Genomic DNA, 10,314 nt, shown 5'->3' on the forward strand with positions numbered 1-10,314 from the left:
TCGAACCCCCAAACCTGGAGGTGTGAGGCGAACGTGCTAACCACTAAGCCACCGTGCCCCCACAATGCATTTTACTTTAAAATAATAAATGTTACATATTTGCATACTGTAGGATTAAAGTTTATTTAGTAGAGATGTCTTCTGTATTCTGATCAATTATTCTGTAAACATCTAAACAAGATTCCACTAGAAGAGCAAGCTATCTATACTTTGAGTCATGAATAGTACATCAGAGATGAGAACATGGCTCCTAGCAGGGTTAGTCTGAATGAACTATTGGCCCCCTGGTTGCCCATGTGGTGTGTAGAGGGTTGGTTAGGAGAATATAATTTCAGACCAAAAGCAGTCGAACCCATTTCAACCTCCTCTCCCTTTTTTCCCCTTTTCCCCTCAACACGCTTCCCAAATTTCTTTGATGAATAAAGGATGATCTCAGCTGAGCAGGTGAATAGTGGGAGTCGGCTGCACTGTCGATTTTTGCCTTGTTATCAAGTGCTCTATGACACACAGAGACCCACGAGCAAGAACCTATGCTCAAAGTACTTTATCTGCACAATATAAAATGCACTCAGAAAAAAACAACAACACACACTTATGTTCAAACTGACAGCTTGTCTGCTCTCAAAGACTTACTGGAAGACCAGTAGACCAACCAGTTAAGACAATAGCCTCAGACCATTTTGCCGTTTTTACTGTAAAACCTTAATATTGATACATTTTGCCTGATAAAAGTAAAACACTTGTTGTTTGGGGTTCTTGTGACAATGTGAATTTCTAAATGAAACAATAATATCATGCGGATATTGTGCTGCTGGATTGGATAACTGCATGAATAAACTGCATGAAACTGCTTTAGGGATTTTTATTTTGAAGAGTCTCTAGAGATTGCTTCAGTTGACACTTTGCAAGTATAAGTTCAGTTCTCATATGTTCATAACCTAGCTTGTCTTTCACTTTTGTTAACCTGGTTATTGGACTTTATATGTTTTCTGCTCTAAACTCTTATCTTGTCTGTAGCCTGTTTTGATCCTGTTATGTTTGAACAATAATTTTTGTGACCTTTTTGTAATAAAGCCTCCTGCATTCGCATCGTAGATTGACCGGTTTTAACTTAAATAACTACGCTTTACAACTGTGATGAGTAGAAAAGCATCTCAAAACACAACCCATGCTAAACTTTGAAGCAGATGACTGCAAGAGCATACCAAAACAAGAGTTTTAACCATATTAATGAAACAAACCTGTTTCAATGTATTTCAGTCAAGAAAATGAAACTGAGCATAGAGTTATCATGTTGTCTGCATGTTTGCATTCATATTTTTGTCTAAAGAACTACGATATTTCCTGTGTAATTTATTTAAATAAAGAATTTCTTGATGAACAGTGGTACTGTATCATACAACTATTTTAGAGTTAAGCAGCTTTTCTATATAATTTATTATATTAATCCTAAAAGAGTTATATCTTAATTACTTTGGAATATATTCCCATAGAAATAGAGTTACAGAAGTATTTATTTTGTACTATTTGGGATGTTTGCATTTGCCTATTTTTATGCAGTTAGGCCACACCAAAACACTGACAATGCTTTCTGTGTATTTTAATGCCTAATTGAACATATATGATGAAGGCTTGTTTCAGCACAATGGAAAAGTAGCTTTGATTTGGCTTGCTGTTGGGTCGTTATTTCTAAAAATGAGTCTAGCATATGTGTATTTGCATGGCACCGAACTCAGGATGTGTACCCATCTGATGGTCAGTGATCCCAGGATAAAGTGGTTACTGAAAGTAAGATTGAGTCAGAATTGAGTGTTGAGAATGTCTAAAAACATACATTCAAGTACATAAATTAACATACATAAATTAAACTATTACATAGTTTAATTGCTCAGCAACAATTACCACTCTTAACACTCATATGAATGTAGTCTTATGAAACTCTGAGTGCAGCATTATAAAGTACATTTATGATGTGGTGAAGTATATCACTCTACTGTTGCTTCTCAGGGTATTACTATTATTATTATTATTGTTGTTGTTGTTGTTGTTGTTGTTTCTGGTGACAACATATATTTTAGCCACAATACTAACTATGTTGCATTAAATTACACCATTAATTTTCCCTGCTTTCCTTTCCTTTCCTTTCCTTTCCTTTAATTTCCTTTCCTTTGCTTTTCCCTATAATTCCTTCCCCTGTTCACATTAGAGAGTGTATCGGTTGCTACTGTGATTGTAGACTGACCAGCAACTCATCAGATTAGTAAAGCAAGCTTACTGTAATAGTCCTGCACACTTGCTCGAGGCACTAATGGTACTATTTCCTTCCCAGCTCTTTTTTATGACATATAACTTTCTACATTCTTGTTCCTCTAGCCCACAGCCCATTTGTTTATATGCATATTTTTCATTCCCAATCTGTGGGCAGTATCATGTACCTCCAGGTACCACAAGTGTGTATGATTTGGATTAGAACTAACATGTATGAGTGAGTTTATTTTCTCTTTCTTTTTTACTCCAGTTCTTGTAAAGCTAAGAGCAGATGGACATTTTGAGCTGTTAAAAAACAACAATATAAAGCGAGAGAAAGCTAGAGAAAAGTATACTCCTACACACTCGCTTAACATGGCTCAACCTACTTTCCTACATCCACACACATTCTTGTCTTTCTGTTCCTGTCTTTCACTTGAAGTGCGTAGGGGATCCATAACATAACATAACATAACATTCCCTCTTATCCTTCTCTCTCCTACTTGTGCCTCTTCCTCCTCTCTTTCACCTCTTTCTGTTAGCATGTGTGGAAAGTTTTTGATAAATGCTGTCTTCTAACTTCATCCTCTCTCTCTTTTTTCATGCTGATTCTGTCTGTTCTTTTCATTACACTACTCTCTTCATTGCCAGAAAAATAGCTTGCAGCGATTATATTAGAAACTACTGTACCTCCATTTGAAGCATTTTTGCAAAAAAAAAAAAAAAATAAAAAAATCAACAAATTATGACAACAAAAGTGTGGCTTATATTACTGTAGTAAATATTAATTACAAGTCATGCCCATGCACACACTACAGTTCAAAAGTTTGGGATCACTTGGATATTTCTTTCTTTTTCAAAGAAAAACTAAATTTTATCCCTTTCAAAAAGATAAAATTAACCAGATGACTTTTAAAGAAGGCTCTACATTGTCACACAGAGGCCCATTAATCAGTTTCTAAGGTTAACTGATTATTAGAAAACATCTTTGCATTGTGATAATACAGCTGAAAACTGTTGAACTGAACGAGGGAACAATAAAAGTGGCCTTCTTTAGGTTAGTTTAGTATTTGGAGCATAAGGAGTTGTGGGTTTAAAAAGGGCAGAAGGAAAATCCTTTCTTTCTTTTCATGTTAAGAATGTATCTTACCATGCTGCAAACTATTCCCTTCATAGAACAGTGCAAACTGGTTCTAACTAGAACAGCAAAAGGAGTGAAAGGTCCTAATGCACAACTAGAAACTAGTACTTGGTAGAGCCACCATTTGCTGCAATTCAAGTTGGTGTTTTTTCTTTCTATCGGTTTTGAACATCTTGTACAAACTCTGTTAGACTAGATGGGGTCTTAAAAGGTTCTCAGTCATACTGATATATGATTTGGAGTAAAGAGTTATGTAATGCCATGTATCTATGATAGACTAATAGCTCTTGCTTAACTCATATTGCAGATGACTAATCATAGTCCTCTTCTATTTCATGTAACGTCTTTAAACAAAGCTTTTACAAATTAGAATTTTTTCCAATTCAGTGATGATATCTCACAGGGCATCTCACCGACATTTTATTTTTCTGATAAACACTGGCAAGGAACATGCAGAGAGCTTCTGCTTCAGAGTGTAGAACCCTGATGCCTGTGGCCAGAAAAGTGTACAAAAGAGACTCAAAATATATACACTGGATACATCCAGAATGACAGCCATCAGCATAGAATGAAATAACATTAAGTCACATATTTCTGAAAAGCAAAGATTCTCCACTCCAGAGAGGTGACAGATGTTGTCATTGGGCTGGGGGCTGAAATACGACTAACATGTCTGGGACAGTCTGTATGATGCAACAGGCAGAAAGAGCACACTCCTGGAGGAAGCACTGCTTTGCCTCCAAGATCTCACCAAGCACAAGAACACATAGCTCTATCTCTTTTTTCTTCTGTCTCGGTTTTAGTCTCCTCTGTCTCGCCCCTGCTGTCTCCTGCCACCCTTTCCTGGAACGTGAATAAATAAGTCATGTTGGTTAGTGTGCTAAAGTAAGTAAAACTGGAGAAAGAAATGATGATTGTTAATCTGCTATTTTTATTTCCTTGCTTTTATTCTTGTTTGCCTCTGATGACTGCAGTAAAATCAAAGCAGTTTAATTAAAAATCTGACCACTGCTGCACAATACAGAATATTGTGCTCTGGTGTGTTTATTGAGTATAGAAAAACCTTTCTGTAACACACACACATACTTGTTTTTCTCTTTTTTGGCCATGATTCAGCAATAATTTCTATCCTGTCAAGAAATGCTCACATCTCTACTCATTTCCCCAGATGGCCAAGAAAAAAAAGGATCTGAACATTTTTCATGTTGAAGTGAGGAAGATGATAGGAGGCACTGACCGTAGCTGATCTGAGAGAAGTTTTCCATTTTATTTTCCAGTGCTTATGATAATTTTTTTTCTGGAGTACAGCAGAAGTTAAGTAGTCTATAGACACTGCTACACCAAATTATCAACCAATCTCTCACATCAGTCACTTTATTCAGATATGTTAGACCAGGACATCACTGTAAACTGGATTGTGCTCCAGCACTCCAGCTCTTAAACTAACAAACCGGATTACAATGCTTCAGTATGTTCTGCTATGAAGAATTAACAGGATTTCTTCATTCTTTACCAACTGAATTCATCCACTCATTCATTTACCCACCTAAAGCACATCCATTTCTAATTTATTTCCCATTAGATTTCACACTTAATTACACAGAGACAGATAGCTATGGACAGGCCCAGAACAGCTCTTGTTTGTTTGTGGCAAAAGGGGAAAAAAGTTAAGTATCCAATACATTAAACATGTTAAAAATATCAGCCCATTTAAATATCAAATAAGAAAATGTATTGTTGTAAAAATGATACACTTTAGACTCCTTAAGGGCTTCTGTAAGAGCCTTTAAAGGAGAGTTTCTCAACAGACAAGGGTTTCAAGATGGAAATCATGAAGCAAAAACCTTTAATTAACCAAAGAAACCCTTTAGGAATTGAAAAGAAATCACTCAGATCTTAACAAGTGAAGATATCTTGAATAGAGGACATCTAATCATTCTGTTGATTAGATTATTATATTACAATTACAAGACTATTGAGCTGATTTTTAATGAATTCATTTCTTTAAAACAATACAATAAAGAGAATTTTTTGCAAAGTGTTGAGCTACACTACTAAACACTTTATAATGATCATTTATAATTATATCATTTACAAGCATCCCACCATAACAATAACCTCTTTATTTTTTAGAAAATCTCAGTTTTATATACATGAACCTCAAGCAATGATTTTCTGTTTTATTGCGATGCTTATTAATGATGAATCTTGGATAAAAAAAAATTCCTTAAAATGGTATATTCCTCCTGAAATGCTCAACAGTACGTCTCAACAAAGTGCAGGCTGCAACCATTGAAGTTAAGAAGTCTTTTTCATCACACATCCTGGACTTCATACAGCATAGCAACTGAAATATAAAAGAGAACTGTCCCTGTAAGGCAATGACTATACTTGTAGCATGCTGCATAATTTTTTTTTTCTTTTCTTTTCTTTCTTTTTTCTTTTTTTTTTGCTTGACTTTCCTCTTTGCTATGACAGAAAAAGTTAGTTTCCATGCATAATTTCTTTTTTTGGTTAGTGTTAAATGGTGCTATTCTATTGGACATTTTTCTGCTTTATCCCATTTCTTAAAAAGATTAGAATTCGAAGTATTCAGCACAAATATGAAAAGTTTAAACATCTCGAATAACCTTAGGGTTAAAAGCAGCATAAATTCCCTGGTCAAAATATTTATTTTTGAACTGTTTTATCTTATATACAGTACCTCCACAGAATTCCAAACAGACTTTAGACCATTTAGATTGTGCATGTCTGGGGAAAGTGCCTGTTTTGATCAGTTGAATAGACAGACTATCTCTCTGCAGTCTTGTTCCTGTCTCTCTTTTTCTATCCCAGAGGAGACGCTTTAATATTGCTTTGTCCTTGTAAAGACACAAAGCCCAGCTCTACCGAATGACAAAGAAAAAATCACCCAAAGCAGTGGTTCATGCAGAGTAAAACACCCATGAACTTATAAGCGAGTCTTAGCGAAAAATCAGACAGACGTCACAGATGCTTATGATTTTATATTCTTATTTACGTCATTATATTGATTATGCGATCAAATTTTAAAAACATGCGAAGGTGCATTTCATTGTTCATATATAAGATCTGGCACGTTTTATGCCGGATGCCCTTACTGATCCGACCCTCCCATTTTTATCCATGCTTGGGTCCAGCACTGAGAGTTAAATCTTCATTGGCTGAGTTAGCGTCCTGCCCGGGATTCGAACCCTGGCCGTGCCAATGAGAGCGCAGCAACCTGCCGCTGGATCACCTGGGGGCCTTGAAAAACATTTGATGTATGTGTAAAAAGTTGATCATGCATGTGTTTAAAAACAAAAGGACAAACATGAACAAATTATAAACATGTGTATCATGTACAAAATCAATCAAATCAATATCGATCATGTGAAAATATATATATTTTTTTAAATCTGGGGGAAAAATCACATAAAAATTGCCATAATGAATAAATCATGTGTAAATCTATCATGAAATTAAATTTAAAGGATATGAAATGTCTAAAAACTGCATGTAGTAATTTGACGTGAGGTTTTTCTTATTTATGAGCTTAATTCACACAGAAAATCTCTCATTTCTTTCTATCATTGCTACTGGGGTCATAAATCTTTATGATTGACATATGCAATAAAATACGGAGTCATAATAAGTTTGTATACTTATGTGTGCTGTTAAAATCTCCAACAGGCCAAAGAGGGAGAAGTTGTCAGTGCATCCGATATTCATTTAATTACCTCTAGCTAAATCAGGTAAGCTGGGATTTTGAAACTTGTAAGTACAAGGATGCATTATTTATATATTTACTTCAGAATCATAAGATTCTAATAATACAGACTTATAAATTTATACCTCTAAACTTGCTTCCTTAAATTTAATGATGTCTTCTTGATTCTGAATGAGCCAAGGGATCAGCAGTGCTTCCATGAGTAGTGTTGCTGCCTCCCATCTCCAGTCTCCAGGGTCCCTGGGCTGATCCTGAGCTCCTGAGTTTATGGGAGTGTGAATTTTTGCGTGTTCTTTTTGTGTTCATGTGGGATTCCTACTGGTTCTAACGTTCCCTCAACTGGCCAAAAATATGCAAGTAGATAATTGACTGTGCAGAAATCCCCACAGGTAGGAAAGTGTAAATACTGTATGTGTGTGTGTGTGTGTGTGTGTGTGTGTGTGTGTGTGTGTGTGTGTGTGTGTGTGCAAATGATGTCCTGAAATGATCCGGTGTCCCATTCGAGGTCTGTCTGTGCCTCAAACCCAGTGTTCCTAGGATCCAACACGACCAAAAAAAAAAATCTGCACCAGGATGCACATTATGTTATAATTAACGTAATTATATGTGATATTAATATAGTATTAAAATAACATAGATATAAAATGCACAGTCCCTTTACAATAGACTATTTCTGAAAAGGCCTTGTTGAGTTTTCTCTGTCGTTTCTCGTTAGGGATCACAGACACTATTTTATGAGCTGTTTCAAAACTTTATTAGAGAGGTAAAGTTAGAAGAGTCCTTGGAGGATTCACTTATCATAACACTTTAGGTAGAGAATTTTGCCAGGCATGCAACCTACGGTATATAATTTTCCTAGCAGAATTTTTTCAACAAATTTGTTGAAATCTTTTGCTTTCAATTTGGGGTATTAGTAAATACCTCCTTCTTCAATGCCACTATTTAATTTATTCACACAGTTTAACCACAATTTATTTACTTAGTAGTTTAGGACTAGTAATGATTAAGGGGAAATCTCAGATGAAGATATCACTGGTGGGCTTATATAAATGTCAGAATAAGCAACCACATATTTAATAAACAATGAACATCTTATGAAGAAATATCCCATAAAATATTAAGTTGAATAAAGACAGTATGATATATGACTTTAATCAGATTTAAAGTTGGAGGACTTTGCCTGTCAATTCTATCTTATAGGAGAATAGTTATACTTCATACATATAGATATAAAATGATTCATAAAGAAACATTATCGAGACATAAAAATTACTTCAAAATGTAATGATGTGTACTGTATTTTAAAGAGATATTTTTGTCTCTTTTCTCTGTTCGCACTGTGTTCGCAGCCTGCTGCAGATTCGCTCATGCAAGACACATCCCAGACCGAACCATCCATAAAAGAAATCTGTCACAGCCATGAATGGCCTAGAGCTCATTAATTCTGACTTTATCAAAACATTTATTCTGTTATTCTTCTCCTTCCTGTTTGCTGTTTTAAGTGTTTGGGTTAGGCTGGTTTATTGATAAAGCTCAGCAAGAAGAGATTAACCTGGTTGACTTTTCCAGTTTCTGGAATTTCACAGTATAAATGAAATAATATGTTAAATTAAGTTGTTTTATAACATATTTAATATGTTAAATTTAATGTTTATTTTTGTGTGTTTAGCTATCTATGTATTTTTTTTTTGAATGACAGAATAAATGTTTTTATTTCACAGCAAGGCATTATGCTTGGATTATGCTGGTCCTCTAATTTGAGGTGACACTGTCTTGGCTTTGTGCTCCTTCATGCTGGATTACTTCATATGGATTTTTTAATCCAAATGGCGGTGATCTGTCTTCTGCAGAAGCTGTGGTTTTGGCTCCAGGATGTACTAAACAGGCCAGCTTTGGACTGAAACTTAATTTTCAGCCTTAACCTCATTCCATTCACAACACGACAACTGCAGAGACTTCAAATATATGAGCTCTGTTTCCAAAGCATGTCATGTGTCATTTCCTGTCATGTAGGGATTCTTGGGTGCATGTGAGTTGCCTAAATATTTTCTTTAGACTTTAGACCCCCACATTAAAATCAGCCTGAATAAATGTTACCTTGCTTGTAAAAGTAAAAGATTGGCAAAGCATTTTTTTATAGTGTTACTTGTAAGTGGGGCAGCTTGTAACTGGAGTAGCTAATCACAGCCAACCTTATTTAGTTAGCTGGATATCAAAGTAGATAATTAGCACACCAGATAGTTAGGCTGTTAATTAGAAATATGATACAAATCTTAAGTTTCCAGACATAAGAAGATCAATGTGTCTAAGAATTTCCTTCAACTACATTGAAATTGTTGGGAAAAAGGAATTGAATTTTAATGGAAATACTGTATGCTCTCCCTGCTACACACTCACTTAACTCTGACTGGCTATCTGATACACACTTTGAGGTAGAGCAGGGATGCCAATGAGGGCATGTTAAAATCAGTATTTACATGACATTTTGCAAGACATGACATTTTCATCAAACTTCAGTTCAGGTACATTTAATAGTCAGTCTATTTCCTGCTGTGCCTAAAGGTTCAATAGCTGGAAAATGGAAAATTCATGCATAAACAGATTTGCAGTCTCTCTGCTGTACCTGCTCTCATACACACCCTAGAAGTGTGTCAGCCTTGGGACACACATTAACCCCCTCTAAGTCATCTATCATTTTTAGAAATGAAAATGTAAGTGCTTTACATGCTTATTCACCTCTACCATGCCCCCATCTCTCTCATTTCACTCAGAACATGGAGTAGAGGATGTAATTTTGGTTGAGTACATAATGCTGGGGGTCTAAGAGGATGTTGATTGCAGGTTTCTCTCTCAATCTCTCTGTAGGTGGGATGAGAGGACAAGGCTTCAACTTATCTCTCAGCAGGAGCCCATGTACGCAGTAGGAAAAGCTAAACACAGCTCTATCAGACAGTGATACATCACTGTGACTGGCTATGTCAGTAACCAGCTCATATCACACTCAGTATATGTCACTGTATTCAATTCACACAGAAATACAGATCTGACACCCAGATAAAGTGTGGCTCTACTGAGGGAGCTTTTTTCTTTTTCTTTTTTTTGTGTGCAAATACTGCAGAAGCAACGGTCAGTAAAGAAACACTCATACAAAGTGAATACTGTTTCAGTGTTCTTTCATGGTGTATGCTCTCAGGAATAT

Source organism: Tachysurus vachellii, chromosome 11, assembly GCF_030014155.1.
Source record: "Tachysurus vachellii isolate PV-2020 chromosome 11, HZAU_Pvac_v1, whole genome shotgun sequence".
Classification (NCBI taxonomy): domain Eukaryota; kingdom Metazoa; phylum Chordata; class Actinopteri; order Siluriformes; family Bagridae; genus Tachysurus; species Tachysurus vachellii.